The sequence below is a fragment of the Hyaena hyaena genome, unplaced genomic scaffold (assembly GCF_003009895.1).
Source record: "Hyaena hyaena isolate Hyena2069 unplaced genomic scaffold, ASM300989v1 scaffold_1259, whole genome shotgun sequence".
Lineage (NCBI taxonomy): Eukaryota > Metazoa > Chordata > Mammalia > Carnivora > Hyaenidae > Hyaena > Hyaena hyaena.
Window position 1 is genome coordinate 130,174 of NW_024081885.1, and position 19,454 is coordinate 149,627.

The 19,454-nt window shown below is 36.6% G+C and overlaps 1 pseudogene; it reads left to right on the forward strand.

Annotated features, from left to right (window-relative positions):
- The first annotated feature begins 4,165 nt into the window (after window positions 1-4,165).
- On the forward strand, window positions 4,166-4,820 carry LOC120224797 (annotated as a pseudogene).
- Window positions 4,821-19,454: the final 14,634 nt, after the last annotated feature.

The window sequence follows — 19,454 nt, forward strand, 5'->3', positions numbered from 1 at the left end:
GTCGGACGCTTAATTAACTGAGCCACCCAGGCGCCCAAAGATAATCTGCTTTAAAGTCAACTGATTGTAAATTCTTATCACATATATCTTCATAATAATTAGACAAATGTTTGACCATATAACCAAGCACCATACCTGAGGTAACTTGATACATAAAAGAACCCATTATATCCCAAACACACAAAAACACATGCACACACAACACCAGCTTCATTATCACTGTGTTCCAACAACTGACCTAAACATGTTAAATATTTAAAGAATATTTTATATGACATATTTTAGTAGTTAAAATTTATAGGTTACTAAAAATTAGAACTTTCCTTGGTGGTTTTCTGAGAGTTATGCTCTTCTTTTTACTGAAACTAATTTTATGACCGTTAATATGCTAATCTACTGAGAATGAATTTGAATCCCAATAAGTAGGTTTTCTTTTCTACCATTTATGGGGGTTGAAATTTCCAAAATATCTAAAATGCTTGGGTTTTTATCTTTATCATATTGGCAACTGACCAACACATCTTGAACCAAGCTAGGGGCATCTGGGTGGCTCAGTCAGTTGAGCGTCCGACTTTGCCTCAGGTCATGATCTCACGGTTCGTGGGTTCGAGCCCTGTGTCGGGCTCTGTGCTGGCAGCTGGCTCAGAACCTGGAGTCTGTTTCGGATTCTGTGTCTCCCTCTCTCTCTGACCCTCCCCTGGTCATGCTCTCTCTCTCTCCCTCCCTCTCTCTCTCTCTCTCAGTCTCTCTCTCTCTCTCAGAAATAAATAAAACATAAAAAAAATTTAACCAAGCTAAAAACCTCTCAAAACAAAATATCATTTACCTAATAACATTTTGGAAAAGAGACATCACCATAATATTTGATCGACTAGTTTAATGATTGAAGGGTACAAAAATGCTATTTTGAAATTATACTGCTTTCCCTCCATGACACAGATATTCAGAGCCATGGATAGTTTACCTATATAAGTCGCTAACAATGTGACAGCAGACGGGTTATTGTATCCACTACCTGCTATATCAGGATCAGTATCTGTGTTTGAAAACTAATTTGATAATATTGAGAATTATTAGTGGCCAGTTTTCTTCACTTATCTTTGAAGTTTGTGTTAATAAATATTTTTCCCTAGACAAACCAATGTTCTTTTCCATAGATTACCAGCTTTATCCTCTCAGAGAGGTCTTTCTCACTACCTTCTCCCAAGCAACTGACATGTTGTATGTATGTCTTCTTGTCCATATACCTTTAACTGTTTTCTTATCTTTCATTCCTTTGTTTTTTTGTTTATGATTAACGCTAATGCAAAATATGTTAACTTATCAGTTGGCTCATTAAACTGAGTGAAATAAGCAGTTTGTGGAGAGAAGAGAGTCAACCTGCTATTTCATTGAATCATGAGTATTCTTAGTCAAAAGTCTGGCCAGTATCTTTTGGGAGAGTTTACTTTCTACTAACTTAGAATAAAATAGTGATTAAGAGCTCAAAACTGGAGCCATATTTCCAGGGTTTGAATTCTGGCTGCAAACTTTACTAACTATATGTCCTGATAAAATTACTTATATTTTCTGTGCTTCTCCCTCATCCATAAAATTATTTCTTTTAGAAAACTATTTTGAACATCTTGATCAAACTCTTACTTCTATCAATAGCAAGCTAAGGCTACAATCTAGCTTAATCTCAGGCAATTAAAATACACACTTTATTAAACTTTTGTCATGCCCATTAAAATTAATTGAGACCTTAGCCCTTTGCTAGACTCTTTATTAATGACCTTGGAGGAAAAGATAATAAATCCAGCAAACAAGATCCTTCTTTAATGACTATGGTCCATATCAATTTTGGTTGGTTTAACTAAAATTAATTGTATATTTCTACTTTAAGTTTTTGTGATTATCTTCCAGGAAATTCATATGTGCTTTTCAAAACTAAAAAAGTATTTTATGTGTGAAAAAAGAAAAACTATGTTGAGAAAATATAAGATAAAACAATTTAAGAGAATAGTGTTAATTTAAAGGTCAGATTTTGCTAGTTAAAAAGACAGCCTAGCCAGCGGATTATTAAAAGCTTCATTAATAGTCAATGATTTGCTGGCTGAAGTCGTGCTTTTGCACAACTTCTAAACCAGGGATAGAATTTATTCAGTTAATTTAAATCCTATTCTCACAGTTCTCGAGTGATTTCATTAGACAGATGAACTGACTTGTACATGACAGACTTTTCCTCTTGGAGTGTGATATATTTCATACACATTAATTTCTACAGAGGACCCAAAACAACCTGTACCTCTAATGTGATTTTTGAATAACTAGATTTTAGTTACTGAGGGAACTAGAAAGTTGAGACATATTGTGGGCAGAGTCTCTTAATCTCCTATGTATATACCTAAATACTGTAATACTGTATTCAGTATTTTATGTTTAGTTTACAAAATTTCAAAATAAATTTCTATTTCAAAAGATTAAAAAATACTTGAAATCACAAGAATATATGACCACATTGCCAAGTCCTTATAAAAAATAGGAACTCTTTCACCACCATGTTTATAAGAATAGTCATACATTTAACCTAGCAATTATCATGAACATATGTAAGCAACTATGTAATTTTAATTTATCGACACTTAAAACTCCACAGTTCTGACCTTGACCTTCTCTATCTTCTGAATACTGAGAAATAACCATAATTCCTTTCACCCACTTAAATAGGCAGAGTAGAAAGACTGAAAAACTGCACTGTGGTTTCCTTAGTTTGTGTTCAAAGGAATGGGAACAAATTATGCACTGTGGAAACACCAAGCTTTCTGTGCCAACACTACTGAGTTGAGAAATGTTTCTCTACTAAATTATTTCACTAATCTTGGACCATCAAAATCTATTCTGCCTACGACTATGCTACTGGAAGTGTAGATCGATATGACATGATGGAGAGTCCCTGAGAATATCAATGAGACCTGTATAGACAGCACAACAAAGATTTTGTTACCAATCAAGCAATTAATATTGAGTATCTTGAGGGTGCTTTGAGGTCACAGTTTTATGGGAGGAGTTACCCATTCCACACATGACGAACATAAAGCTTTACTTCTTCCTTCCAAAACTAGGAAGCTAAAAATCAGGGACTAAAGCATCTTCCTGTATGACAAATAAGTCCTTCCCCAGTCTACTGACTTGATGCACTTTTTTATTCAATATGTCATACAATAAAAACAATAATATTGCATAGTGCGTTTGCAATGGATGCTGAGTTATCACATTTAGGCATGGTTTTATGTAGATACTAAGGGAGATAAAATCATTTTAATATATCTTAGACTCCTGTTTCTCAACATTGAAACTGAATAGTATCAAAACTGTACATAGTGAATAATCAAAATATTATAGTCATGAATTGCCTTGAAAAAAAAGTAAGTACTGGTATATCAATAGTGTCAGAGATTTAATGCAGATTCTTCTATCTAGAAAATTAGATCAAAGCACATAAAAGAAACAGTAGTTTTGGAAAATCCCAAAGTGCTCAAAATAAAGACATAATGAGATATCTCTGTTGCTTATATATAAATATCCTGTTCAAAAAATTCTTTGAATAAACAAGGACATCGTGAGTACAGGAAGCACTGTGAAAAGTATATAAACTTTGCTAAAATCCTTTCTCCCTTATTTTTAATGAGTGATCCAAACAACCTGTTCATGTAATAGATATTTCAAACTTTCATAATACTTTGCTTTGTTCATAGGTACATTGTTTAAAAGATTCTTCAGAATCATAGAAAACTACTAAATCTAAATAACATGAACAAAGTTTTGCACATTCTCTTTCAGTTCATCTGACTGAGCCAAGGAAACTTCAAAGAAGCAGAAGTCAGGGGCACCTGGGTGGCTCAGTCAGTTAATCGTCTGACTTCGGTTCAGGTCACGATCTCACAGTTCATGGGGTTCAAGCCCCGCATCGGGCTCTGTGCTGACAGCTCAGAGCTTGGAGCCTGCTTTGGATTCTGTCTGTCTGTCTGTCTGTCTGTCTCTCTCTCTCTTTCTCTGCCCCTCCCCTGCTTTCACTCCATCAATCTCTCTCTCTGAAAAATAAAAAATTAATTTTTTTTTAAAGAAGCAGAAGTCAAATGAAACACATGTTCATTTTTGTTCTGGAGCGTCACTCCTTGGGCAGATGGCAGGTTGCAGGGGCTGGGTCTGTGGCTGTAGAGAACAACTAGTGGGTTCAGCGTATCCCATCAGGGTCCCTACAATGCTGAGTGCTGCCAGGGAGTCCCATCCACATGGGGTGAAGTGTTTGGCCTTCCCAAATGACGATCTTGGATCTAGGGATTGGGAAGCATCAGATTTGGGTAATGAAAAAAGAAAACAAAAGTTCTTGAGACTTATAGGATCAGGAAAGAAAGAACATACTGATTGTCTTCTTATAGGGGATCACAAATCAACATATCACTTACAAACAGGGGAAGAAGACAAGAAAATTAATGAAGAACTGCAATAGTATAGACAATAAATTATCAGGAAGATATTGATGACTTTGTGGACTTGGCTTCAGTGAGGTAGAAGATTATGATGGAGAAGCTGATGTAGTTGGAGATGATGGTGATGATGATGATGATGATGATGATGATGATGTTTCACCTGATACTGAAAGTCCAGATAACTCTGAAAGTGATTCAGAGTCAGAGAAAGAAGAATATGCCGAGGCATTCCAAGCTACTGAGCACGCTGATGAAGTGGAAGATCCCAAAACCAAAAAAGGTCCCAAAAGCAACTGTAATATTAGCATCATCAAACTTTTAATCTCACCTTTTTACCCCTTCAAATAGTTATGGGGGAGACACTTTTTCTGGTAGCTGTTTCATCTTTATTGTTTCTTCATATTTTTCTCTTACAAGAAAGTATCTGATACTGTGATATGTTCATGAAAAATATTCAGTTATTATATTTTGTTGTAGTAGAACTATTCATTATGGATATTTCTGCTGTCAATAACAATGTATATTGTTTACAAAAGATTAGGTGCTTAGTTGGCTCTCACTGATTCAGCTCCACTCTTTTGGAAAAAGAAACATGAGAGCAAATACTTTCACACCTGTTAGGATGGAGTTGCAACCATCATACATTTGGAATGTTATGATCCCAAGCGGACTTTATATAATTGAATTATATTGTATGTTAGTTTTTTAAATAAAATCTGGTCAATTTTTACAGAAGAAATTCTTTCTCTGATCATTTGATCCTATCTGTTTAGGAATTTGTAAACCTGGGCATTTTTAAAGTAACATGTGACCAAAGTTAATTTTCTTCCTAAGGCATAAATAAATAAAAAGTAGTTTCCCATAAGAAAAAAAAAGAAACATGTTAATTAACCTCACTTTTTCATAATGGAAGTGATTTTGTACATTCAATTACTATCTAATTCCCTCTTCTTTTTAAAGAAGGAAATTATTTTTCATATATATAGATATTAAGGAGTCAAAATATAACAAAATACACCAAACATTTCATAAATCCTGACGTATGCTCATGTAAGCTGATAAAATTCCCTGAGACAGTATAAAAATAGTGAAAACGAAAAAAATGAGAATCTAACCCTTAAATGGTTTAATCCAACTACCCTGAAATACAGTTCAAACCAGACATTTCCGTATTGATTTTCTGTCTAGGTGAGCCATTCATTGCTGAAAGTGGGGTATGAAGTTCCTGTCTATCATTTTATTGTTATCTATTTCCTCTTAAGAGTTGTTAGTATTTGCTTAATATGTTTAGGTGTCTCAAAGTTGGGTGTATATGTATTTACAATTGTTTTCTCTTTTTAATGATTGACCCTTTTATTATTATGTAATGACCTTATTTATCTTTTGTTACCATTTTTGTCTTAAGGTCTATTTTAACTGATATGAATATAGCTACCCCTCCTTTATTTTCGTTTTCACTTGCACGGTTAATCTTTTTCCATCCCTTCACTTTGAGTCTATGTATGCCTTTAAAGTTGAAGTGGCTCTCTTGTAGGGAGTATATAGTTAGGCCTGCTTATATGCATCCAATTACTTTAGGACTTTAGAGTAGAGAATTCAATACATTTACCTCTATAGTAATTGTTGATAGGTAAGGAATTACTAATGCCATTTCATTAATTGGTTCCTGGCTGTTTTGTAGTTCCTTTGTTCTTTTCTTGCTGTCTTCTTTGGAATTTTTTATTTTTCTATAAACAGTATGTTCTAATTCTGTTTTCATTACCATTTGTGAATCTTTGATGAGTTTTTGCTTTGTGTTTACCATGAGGCTTACATAAAAACATCTTAAAATATAACAATCTATTTTATATTGATAATTTAAATTCAATAACACACAAAATTCTATCCTTTTACTAACCAATCTCTTATGTTTTTGATATCACAATTTATCTCTTTTCATATTGTTGATTTATAAATAATTATGATACATTTGTTATTTTTAATAGTCTTGTCCTTTAACCTTTATACTATTGGTAAGTGGTTAATATTCCACATTACAATGTGAGAGTGTTATGAATTAGCTATACAATTATTTTTATCATTATGTTCTATATTTTTATGTTATTAATTAGCACCCTTTCATTTCAGCTTGTAACACTCCACTCAGCATTTCTTGTAAGGCAGATCTAGTGGTGATGTGCTCCCTCAGGTTTTTAGTCTAGGTAGGGATTTCTCCTTCATTTCTGAAGGATAACTATGTCAGATAGAGTATTCATGGATGGCAGGTGTTTTTTTTTTTTCTAGTACATTGAATATATCATCCCACTCTATTGTATCATATGATATTTCTACTGAAAAATGTAGTGATAGTCTAATTCAGGATCCTTTTTAGTTAAAACCTTTCCTCATGTTGCTTTTAAGATTCTCTCTGTCTATGATCTGCTTTTTATTTTTGAGAATTAATAATGTAAATATGGATTTTTCCCCTCAGAAGTAACGTGAATCGATCTTCTGCACAACATATCATAATGAAACTGGCAAAACATAAGGACAAAGAGAGAATTCTGAAAGAAGCTAGGGATAAAAGAGCCCTAACCTACAAAGGAAGACCTATCAGAGTGGAGGCAGACCTATGTACTGAAACTTGGCAGGCCAGAAAGGAATGGCAGGAGATCTTCAATGTGATGAAGAGAAAAAATATGCAGCCAAGAATCCTCTATCAGACAAGCCTGTCATTCAGAATTGAAAGAGAGATAAAGATCTTCCCAAGTAAACAAAAATTGAAAGAATTCATCACCACTAAACCAGCCCTACAAGAAATCCTAAGGAAGATTCTATGAGGGAAATGTTACAAGGAATAAAATGTACCAGAGACACCACTACAAGCATGAATCCTACAGAGGACACAATGACGCTAAACCCTTATTTTTCGATAATAACACTGAATGTAAACGGACTAAATGCTCAATTCAAAAAGCATAAGGTAACAGAATGCATAAAAAATCAAAATCAACCTATTTGCTATCTATAAGAGACTCATTTTAGACTTGAGGACTCCTTCAGATTGAAAGTGAGAGGATGGAGAAATATCTATCACTCTACTGGAACTGAAAAGTAAGCTGGAGTAGCCATACATATATCAGACAAACTGGACTTTAAATTAAAGGCAGCAACAAGGCATGAAGAAGGGCATTATATAATAATTACAGGGTCTATCCATCAGGAAGAGCTAACAATTATAAATGTCCATGCACCGAATTCGGGAGACCCAAATACATATAACAATTAATCACAAACATAAGCAAACTTATGGACAAGAATGTGCTAAGAGCAAGGGACTTTAATACTCCACTTACAGCAATGGATAGATCAACTAGTCAGAAAATCACTTAAGAAACAATTGACTTGAATGACACATTTGAGAGATATATTTAGAACTCTACATCCTGAGGCCATGGAATTCACTTTCTTCTCAAGTGTGCACGGCACATTCTCCAAGATAGATCCCATACTGGATCATAAAGCAACCCTCAATGAATATAAAAGAATTGAGATCATACCATGACCACTTTAGGATCACAATGCTATGCCTCCTATACATGCAAACATATGGTATTTGTCCTCTCTGCCTGACTTATTTCACTCAGCATAACACCCTCAAGGTCCATCCATGTTGCTACACATGGCCAGATTTCATTCTTTCTCATTGCCATGTAGTATTCCATCGTATAGATAAACCACATCTTCTTGATCAATTCGTCCGTTAATGGACAATTAGGCTCTTTCCATGTTTTGGCTATTGTTGAGAGTGCTGCTATGAACATTGGGGTACATGTGCTCCTATGCATCAGCATTCCTATATCCATTGGGTAAATTCCTAGGCAGTGCTATTGCTGGGTCATAGGGGAGTTCTATTGTAAATTTTTTTGAGGAACCACGTATAGGAGGATTAGTAGGAACTTAATGGAGGACCGTGGGGGAGAAGAAGGGAGGAAATAGTGGGGGAGGGGGAGAGAGGTAAACCAGGAGAGACTCTTGAATGCTGAGACCAAACTGAGGACTAATGGGTTTGGGGGAAGGGGGGAAATGGGCATGGAGGAGGGTACTTGTGGGGATGAGCACTGAGTGTTATATTGAAACCAACTTGACAATAAACTATTTTAAAAAAAAAAAAAAAAAAGGAAATAAAACATTAACAAAATTTAAAGAAAATATCCCAATGCTATGAAACTTGAAATCAATCACAGGAAGAAGTCTGGAAAACATCCAAAAACATGGAGGTTAAAGAACACCCTACTAAAGAACGAATGAACCAATCAGGCAATTAGAGAAAAATTAAAAAATATATGCAAACAAATGAAAACGAAAATACAACAATTCAAACTCTATGGGATGCAGCAAAGGCAGTCTTAAGAGGAAAGTGCATTGCACTCCAGGCCTATTTCAAGAAACTAGAAAAAGTGCAAATAAAAAATCTACAGTGCACCTGAAGGAACTAGAAGGAGAGTAACAAAAGGACTCCAAACCCAGTAGAAGAAGAGAAATAATAAAAATCAGGGCATATATAAAGCCATATGGAGGAAAAATAAAAAAACAACAGTTGAACAGATCGATGAAACCAAGAGATAATTTTTTTGAAAAAATAAACAAAATTGATAAATCTCTAGCCAGGCTACACAAAAAGAAAAGAGAGAGCACCCAAATAGACAAAATCACAAATGAAAATGGATTATTACAACCAATCCATCAGAAATACAAGCAATTATCAAGAAATACTACGAAAAATTTTATGCCAACAAACTGGACAGTTAAGAAGAAATAGACAAATTCCAAACTACATACGCACTACCAAAATTCACATGGGAAGAGAAAGAAAATCTGAACAGACCCATAACTAGTGAAGAAATTGAATCAGCTATCAAAAATCACTGAACAAATAAGATCTCTAGGCCAGAAGGATTCCCTGGGAAATTCTAAAAGATTTTTAAATCAGGGTTAATATCCATTCTTCTCAAGCTATTCCAAAAAATAGAAATGGAGGAAAACGTCCGGACTCATTCTACAAAGCCAGCATCACTTTGATTCCCAAACCAAACAATGACGCTGCAAAAAAAGAGAACCATATCCTTGATGAATATGGATGCAAAAATCCTCAACAAGATAATTTCAAATTGAATTCAAGACCATATAAAAAGAATTAATGGCGCACCTGGGTCACTCAGATGGTTAAACGCCCAATTTCTGCTCAGGTCATGATTTTACAGTTTGTGGGTTTGAGCCCCGCATCAAGCTCTGTGCTGACAGTGAGCTCAGAGCCTGGAGCCTGTTTCAGATTCTGTATCTCCACCTCTCTCTGACCCTCCACTGACTGATCACTCTCTCTCTCTCTCTCTCTCTCAGAAATAAATAAAATATTAAAACTATTTTTAAAATAATAAACAAAGAATTTTCCCCCATGATCAAGTTGGATTCATTCCTGGGTTACAGGGCTGGTTTAATATTTGCAAATCAATCAATGTGATACATTACATATGATCCTGTCGATAGAGGCAGATAAAGCATTTGACAAAATACAGCATCCCTTCTTAATAAAGACCCTCGAGAAAGTCGAGATAGAAGAAACTTACTTAAACATCATAAAAGCCATCTATGAGAAGTGCTCAGCTAACATCATCTCAACGGGGAAATACTGAGAGCTTTCCCTCTGAGATCAGGAACAAAACAGGGATGCTCACTCTCACCACTGTTGTTTAACATAGTGCTTGAAGTACTAGCATCAGCAATCAGACAAGAAAAGGAAATAAAAAGGCATCAGAATTGGCAAAGAAGAAGTCAAACTCTCACTTTCCGCAGACGACATGATACTCTACATAGAAAACCTGACAGACTCCCCCAGAAGCCTAATAGAACTGATCCTACTAGAACTGAATCCCACTTGATCTTGGTGGATAATTCTTTTTATGTGTTGTTGAATTCGATTTGCAAGTATCTTGTTGAGTATATTTGCATTTGTATTCATCAGAGATATTGGCCTGTAGTACTCTTTTTTTGCCGGATCTCTGCCTGGTTTGCGAATCAAAGTGATGCTGGCTTCAGAAAACGAGCCCAGCAGTTTCCCTTCGATTCCTATTTTTTGGAAAAGCTTGAGAAGAATGGGTATTAATTCTGTTTTAAATGTCTGGTAGAATTCCCCAGGGAAGCCATCTGCGCCAGAGATCTTATTTGTTGGGAGACTTTTGATAACTGATTCGATTTCTTCACTCGTTATGGGTCTGTTCAGATTTTCTATCTCTTCCGTGTGAATTTTGGTAGTGCATGTGTGTTTAGGAATTTGTCCAATTTTTCTAAGTTGTCCAATTAGTTGGCATACAATTTTTCATAGTATTCCCTGATAATTGCTTGTATTTCTGAGGGGTTGTTTGTAATCAGTCCATTTTCATTCATGATTTTGTCTATTTGGGTGCTCTCTCTTTTCTTTTTGAGAGGGCTGACTAGTGGTTTGTGAATTTTGTTTGTTTTCAAAAAAACTATCTCTTGGTTTCATTGATCTGTTCAGCTGTTTCTTTGGTCTCTATATTGTTTATTTCTGCCCTGATTTTTATTATTTCTCTTCTCCTACTGGGTTTGGGATGCTCTTGTTGCTCTGCCTCTAGTTACTTTAGGTGAGCTGTTAGATTTTGCACCAGCGCCTTTTCTAATTTCTTGAAATAGGCCTGGAGTGCATTGTACTTTCCTCTTAGGACTGCCTTTGTGGCATCCCATAGATTTTGAATTGTTGTATTTTCATTTTCATTTGTTTCCATATATTTTTTTCATTTCTTCTCTAATTGCCTGATTGGCCCATTTGTTCTTGAGTAGTGTGTCCTTAACCTCCATGTTTTTGGATGTTTTCCAGACTTCTTCCTGAGGTTGATATCAAGTTTCATAACATTGTGATCTGAAAGCATGCATGGTATGACCTCAATTCTTTTATATTTATTGAGGGTTCATTTATGTCCCAGTATGAGATCTATCTTGGAGAATGTGCCATGCGCACTTGAGAAGAAAGTGAATTCCATGGCCTCAGGATGTAGAGTTCTAAATATATCTGTCAGATCCATCTGGTCCAATGTGTCATTCAAGTCCATTGTGTCTTTAGTGATTTTCTGTCTGGTTGATCTATCCATTGCTGTAAGTGGAGTATCAAAGTCCCCTGCTATTAGCACATTCTTTTCCCTAAGATTATTCCTGTTTGTGATTGTTTTATATATTTAGGTGCTGCCATATTTGGTGTATAGACATTTATAAGTGTTAGTACTTCCTGATGGATAGACCCTTTAATTATTATATAAAGCCCTTCTTAATCCCTTGTTACTGTCTTTAATTTAAAGTCCAGTTTGTCTAAGTATAGCTACTCCAGCTTTCTTTTGACTTCCTGTAGCATGATATATATTTCTCCATCCCCTTACTTTTAATCTGAAGGTGTCCTGCAGTCTAAAATGCATTTTTTGTAGATAGCAAATCGATGGATTTTTTTTTTATCCATTCTGCTACCCTATGTCTTTTGATTGGAGCATTCAGCCCATTTGCATTCAGTGTTATTATTGAAATATATGGGTTTAGAGTCGTTTGTTGTTTGTGGGATTCATGTTTGTGGTGATGTCTCTAGTATCTTGTGGTCCTTGCAACATTTCCTTCAGAGAGTCCCCCTCAGGATATCTTGTAGGGATGGTTTAGTGGTGACGAAATCTTTCAATCTTTGTTTAGTTGGAAAGACTTTTATCTCTCCTTCTATTCTGAATGACAGGCTTGCTGGATAGAGGATTCTTGGCTGCATATTTTTTCTTTTCATCACATTGAAGATATCCTACCATTCCTTTCTGGCCTGCCAAGGTTCAGTAGATAGGTCTGTCACCACTCTGATAGGTTTCCCTTTGTATGTTAGGGCACTTTTCTCCCTAGCTGCTTTCAAAATTCTCTCTTTGTCCTTATATTTTGCCATTTTTACTATGATATGTCTTGCAAAAGATCAATTCAAGTTACGTCTGAGGGGAGTTCTCTGTGACTCTTGAATTTCAACGTCTATTTCCCTCCCCAGGTTGGAGACGTTCTCAGCTATAATTTGTTCCAGGACTCCTTCAGCACCTTTCCCCCTCTTTTCCTCTTTTAGGCTTCCTATGATATGGATATTGTTCCATTTGATTGTATCGTTGAGCTCCTGAACTCTTCTTTCATGTTCCTGGATCCGTTTATCTCTCTTTTTCTCAGCTTCCTCTTTTTCTATAATTGTGTCTTCTAAGTCACTTACTCTCCTTTCTGCCTCTTCAATTCATGCATTGGACACCTCCATTTTATTATGCATCTCATTTATAGCATTTTTTTCGTTCATCATTACTATTTTTGAGCTCCATAGTCTTTGCATCAATAGTTTCTCTGATGTCTTCCATGCTTTTTTCCAGTCCAGCGATTAATTTTATGACTGTTGTTCTAAATTCTCGTTCAGTTATGTTGCTTATATCTATTTTGAGCAGTTCTTTAGCTGTCAGTTCTTCCTGGAATTTCTTTCGAGCAGAGTTCTTCCATTTCGTCATTTTGGTTAGTTTTCTATCTTTTGTTAATTTTAAAATTTGTTGTACACTCTGCCCCTGTGAGTTATGCTGTATTAAAGAGGGTTCTTTGATTGTTCAAGGTCTCTCCATTCAGGAAGTGTTCTTTGAATGGTGTTTCTTGGTTTCTCTTGTTCAGAGTTTGGTTATTTTGTTTACCTACTCGTAGAGTATTTGGGACTCTCTACCGTGTGTACTTTGGCTTGTTTCTTGAGGTAGTCCTCGAAAAAGAAAACAGACAACCATACAGGGAACAAAGGTACACAAATGCACAGATAAAACCAATAAACCTGCAAATACAGGCTCAGGTAAAAACAAAAACAAAACAGCTCGGGGGTGGGGGTGGGCGTGGTTTGGTAAAGGCAGGTCTTGCCTCCACTGTGTCCCTCTGGCTGCTCCCTGAGGCCCCTCCTTGGTGGTTGTGGGGAAAAAGCTGGCATCCCCCCAGTCCCTTCTCAACCAAGCATTGCAAATCACTCTTTTGAGTCCTATCTCCTTATGCTGAGGACATAGCCAAAGTAGGCTGAGTTCTCTGCCCCACGCCCTGCCTCGTTTCCAGGTTTATACCACTGGAAACAGTCCCGCTGGTCGCTTCTTCCCTGCTGCTGTGGGTTGAGTGGGGGTAGGGGAAGTCGCAGGCTCAGATCCACTGGCAACTTGGTATCCCAGGCCTCCCCGCCCCGCCTGCGGGAACTTAGCAACTTCAGGCCCGTCACCGCTGCTGCTTGCACCGCCCCTCAGCCATTTATTTAAAATTATTTATTTATTTATTTTGAGAGAGGGAGAGAAGTAGAGAGAGAGAAGCAGAGAGAGAGAAGAAGTGGGAGAATCTAAAGCAGGCCTTGCACAGTCAGCACAGAGCCCAGCATAGTGCTCAATCCAATGATCCAGGAGATTTTGACCTGACCCAAAATCAAAAGATAAGTACTTAAGCAACTGAGCCACCCAGGTGCCCCTCAGCCATTATTTCTTTAAATAAGCTTTCTGACCCCTTTTCCCTCCCTTCTCCTTCTGGAACTACAATACGTCAAAGAGCATTTTTTTAATGGTGTCTGATAGGTTACATAGCATTTCACCAACTTTTTGTCATTCTTTTTCATTGTTTTCCCTACTGGTAATTTCAAAATTTCTGTATTCCAATTGACAGATTATCTCCTCTGATTGATCCTTCTGGTGTTGATGCTCTCAGTTGTATTTTTAGTTTCATTTATCAAATTCTTGAAGTCTAGAATTTCAGTTTCTTTTTCATTATTTCTTCCCTATGTTATACTTCTCATTTTAAATGAGGACTATTTTACTGTTTTCATTGAATTGTCTGTGTTTTCTTGTAGGTTATTCAATTTCCTTAAAAGCTATTATGAGGGGCGCATGGGTGGCTCAGTCGGTTAAGTATCCGACTTCAGCTCGCTCATGATCTCACAGTTCATGGGTTCGAGCCCCATGTCAGGCTCTGTGTTGACAGCTCAGAGCCTGGAGCCTGTTTCAGAGTCTGTGTCTCCCTCTCTCTCTGACCAACCCCTACTCATGCTGTCTCTCTTTCTTTCTCAGAAATAAATAAAAAACATTAAAAATGTTTAAAAAAAAGAGCTATTATGAATTTTTAACTGGGTAAATCGAATATCTTTGTATCTTTGGGGTCAGTTGCTGGAAAATTATTGTGATCTTTTGGTGGTATCATGTTTCCTTGATTTTTCATGTTCACTAAAGTCTTGTGTTGCCATATTTCTATTTACAATAGCAGCCACCTCCTCCTGGCTTGACTAATTGATCAGGACAAAAACATACGTGCTAGGGTTTCTGAGTCTTTCCCAGACCTTCTGTGGGTATGCATGCTTCACTCTTCTTGTTCCCTCTTGTGACAATATTCTTAATCTTGTATGCCATCTCTTGAACCAGAAATACATTAGACTGGTTGCTGACAAGTCTTCCATTTTTTTTCCCCATGGGCAGAGCTAAAGTTCAAGTCTGTGGTTTCTCTCTGGCAGATCAGAGTGCTATTTCTGCATGTGATCACTACCCATTTTCCAAAACTTACTCTAACCACCATTAGGAGTGTGTATAGACCGCTGCTCAAAAAGTGAGGCAGTGTGTGAGCGAAGTATGCAGCGTGCTAGGTATACTTGCTACCCATTCGGGGGAAATCTGGGTGAGACACCTCCAGCAGCTTTTTGTTGGGATTCTAAGTGGAGTTTGTAATGCAGTTAATAGAATCTGCATCCCACTACTTATGCTCTCTGAGCATATTATCTCTCCTAGCCTCTTCCCACCCACAGTCATGCAACTCATGACTCAGTAGTCTAGATGGTTGATAGAGAATTGGGCCTTTTTTGTAATTTACCACACAACCAAGGAAGTCATGTACTCACATGTTCTCCCTTTCCTCAGAGGGAAAATTCATAGGCCAATTAGTTGTTTCTTGACATTGATCTGTGCTGCCTTGGAGGAAGGGGGAGGCAATTAAAGACAAATTGTACCTCTTTCTTACCCTCTCCAATGTGCTCAACCTCATATATATAATTGTATATATCTCCACAATGTACTGGAACTTCTCTGCTAAAAATCTGGACTTCCACAAAGGCTCTCTTCTCTGTGGATGACTATCTAAGACAGTGATTTCTAGGAGCTCCTGGGCCATGGCCAAGAGGTTCTGGGACCAGTTCAGGGGTCAATTTAAGATTGACAGCAAGGAACAGGGTTTATATGCCAATTGTCTGATTTATAAATGGGCTAGAATCCTTTTGGGTCCCTTGGCATATTGTGATAGATCTCACCACTCACACAAAAGAAATTTGTCAGTGGAGGGATGACAAATTATTATTGTTGAGGGGTGGATCGAATGAGAGACATCTTATTCAGCCATATTGTTGACATCACTCACCTCTCTTTCACTTTTGAAGGATAATTTCAAGGAGTATAGAATTCTGGTTTTTATATTTCCATATTCCTCTTCTCTTGCTGGAATGATTACTGAGGAAATGCCAGATGTATTTCTTATCTTTTTTCTTCTATCGGTAAGGATTTTTTTATTTCAACTTGTTGAGGATGTTTTCTTTATCTTTATTTTTTTAGTTTGAAAACGATAAGATTAGGTGTGATTTGGAGGGGGGCATTTATCTTTCTTGATGTTCTCTGAACATCCTGAACCCGTGGCTTGTTGTCTATTAATTTGGTGAAATTCTTAGTAATTTTTGTTTCAAATATTTATTTTGTGCTGTTCTATCTTTACTTTCTGGTAGTTTTAAGATGCATATATTACACATTTTGTAGTTTTTGAAAAAATTTTAATGTTTATTTATTTTTGAGAGAGACAGTGTGTGAGCAGGGGTGGGGTAGTTTGGGAGGGGCAGAGAGAGAGGGTGACACAGAACTCAATGCGGGCTCCAGGCTCCATACTGTCAGCACAGATCTTGACTTGGGCTCCAACTCAATAAGCAAGATCATGACCTGAGCCAAAGTTGGCTGCTTAACCGACTGAGCCACCCAGGGGCCCCCCATTTTGTAGTTTTCTGACACTACTTGGATATTCTGTTCTCTCTCTCTCTCTTTTTTTTTTTCAATTTTTGTTCTCTTTGCTTTTCAGTTTTTAAAGATTCTATTGATGTATCCTCAAGTTCAGAAATTCCCTCAGCCATAACCAGGCTACTAATAAGCCCATCAAAGGAATTCTTCCTTCAGTTACAGTGTTTTCAATCTGTGGAATTTCATTTTAGTTCTTAAGATTTCTGTCTCTTTGCCTATTTTGCCCATATGTTCTTACATATTTCATCTGTTAGAATACTTAGCATATGAATCATAGTTGACTTAAATTTCTGGTCTCAGGGAGTGACATCATCATTGTGGCAGCATAAGACATTCCCTTTTTTTTTTTTTTTTGTCCCTGCCCTCAACAACAAGCTTGTATCCATCCTCACACAAAAGTGCCTCTGTGGGTGTTGAAAAATCTAGCACCATGCATTAAAGGACCAGGAAGATATCTCACCAGACTGTGCACTGGGGAATAGGCAGACAAACCACATTACCATCTGTAGACCCTACAGGAGCCTGTAACTGGTTCCAGTCCCTTTTACCCACGATTTGTAAGCTCCTGAAGAACACTGACTTAAATAGTCACCCATAGACAAGAAGCCCCTTGTAGAAGTCAAAATTGGTAACAAAAGACAAAGAAGATTATTACATAATGATAAAATTTTCAAATTAAAATATATAAAAATTGTAAATATATATCCACCCAACTTCAGAGCAGCTAAATATATTAAGCAAATGCTAACATATCTGAAAGGAGAAATAAATAACTATACAATAATAGGAAGGGAATTGAATTTCAGCAATGGATAGTTCATCCAGGCAGAAAATCAACAAAGAAACACTGGAATTATATCATACTTCAGACCAAATGGACCTAACAAATAGAACTTTCCATCCAAAATTTTCCATCCAAAATTTTCCATCCAAAAACACACATTTTTCTTGAGTGTGCACAGAACATTTTTCAGAATAGATCATATTATAGGTCACAAAACAAATATTAGCAAATGCAAAGGAATTGAAATCATACTGAGTATATTTTCTGGCCACAGATGTGAAAATAGAAATAAATAACATGATAAAACCTGGATAATTCACAAATATATGTAGATTAAACAACATGCTATTGAACAACCAACTGATAAAGGAAGAAATAAAGGATATCAAGTAATATATTGAGACAAACAAAAATGGAAGCACAATATATCAACACTATGGGATGCTGTGAAATCAGTTATAATATGAAAGTTTATACCAACAAAATGCCTAAATTAGGAAACAAGAAAAAGCTTTATCTCATCTTATACCTCAAAGAACTAGAAAAAGAACAAACTAAGGCAAATGTTAGCAGAATTAAAGAAATAACAAAACTCAGTGCATACATAGAGACAAGGAAACAACAGAAAAGTTCAATGAAACTGAGATGTTTTTAGAAAAGAAAAAGAAAACTAACAAATCTTAGCTAGACTAAGAAAGAAAGCAAAAGATTCAAATAAGTAAAATCAAAAATGAAAGAGGAGACATTACAACTGACACCACAAAAATACATAGGATTATGAGAGACTACCATGAAATATTATGCCAACAAATAGGATAAACTAGAAGAAATGGAAAACTTCCTAGAAACATACAACCTACCAAAACTGGATCATGAGGAAATAGAAAATCTGAATAGATAAATAATAACCAATGGTATTGTATCAGTAATCAAAAACCTCTCAACACAGAAAAGCCCAGGACTAGATGGTTTCAATGGCAAATTTTACCAAACATTTAAAGAATGAATGCCAAAGAAGATATGAACAGACACTTCTCCAAAGAGGACATTCAGATGGCCAACAGACACATGAAACGATGCTCAGCATCCCTCCTCATCAGGGAAATACAAATCAAAACCACACTGAGATACCACCTCACGCCAGTCAGAGTGGCTAAAATGAGCAAATCAGAATACTTTAGATGCTGGCGAGGATGTGGAGAAACGGGCACCCTCCTACACTGTTGGTGGGAATATAAACTGGCACAGCCCCTCTGGAAAACAGAATGGAGTTTCCTCAAAAAATTAACAATAGAACTCCCCTATGTCCCAGCAATAGCACTGCTAGGAATTTACCCAAGGGATATAGAAATGCTGATGCATAGGAGCACATATACTCCAATGTTCATAGCAGCACTCTCAACAATAGCCAAAACATGGAAAGAGCCTAAGTGTCCATCAACGGATGAATGGATCAAGAAGATGTGGTTTATCTATACCATGGAATACTACATGGCAATGAGAAGAAACAAAATCTGGCCTTGTGTAGCAACATGGATGGACCTTGAGGATGTTATGCTGAGTGAAATAAGTCAGGCAGAGAAGGACAAATATCATATGTTTGCACGTATAGGAGGATTAGGAGGAACTTAAAGGAGGACCATGGGGGAGAAGAAGGGGGGAAATGGTGGGGGAAAGGGGGAGAGGCAAACCATTAGAGACTCTTGAATGCTGACAAAAATGAGGACTGATGGATGTGGGGGGGAGGGGAGGATGGTCACGGAGAGGGACACTTGTGGGGATGAGCACTGGGTGTTATATGGAAACCAACTTGACAGTAAACTATTTTTTAAAAAAATGAATGCCAATTAATGATCATCCAGACACTAAGTATATTGACAAAATGTCTAAGAAGTTAAATATTATCACTGGAATATAGATATCTAGAGACAGTGTTGAAATTTCACCATATATGTGAATTCTCAAAAAAAACATATAAATATAGAAAAACAGAAGAGTAGAGGCACCACATATTACATCTCTTTTAAGTGTATTACCCAATTATTATTAGGTCCATCTTGATTTCTTACCCACTTAATTCACTCTACCAGGAAATAGCCCATCAGTACCGTTCAA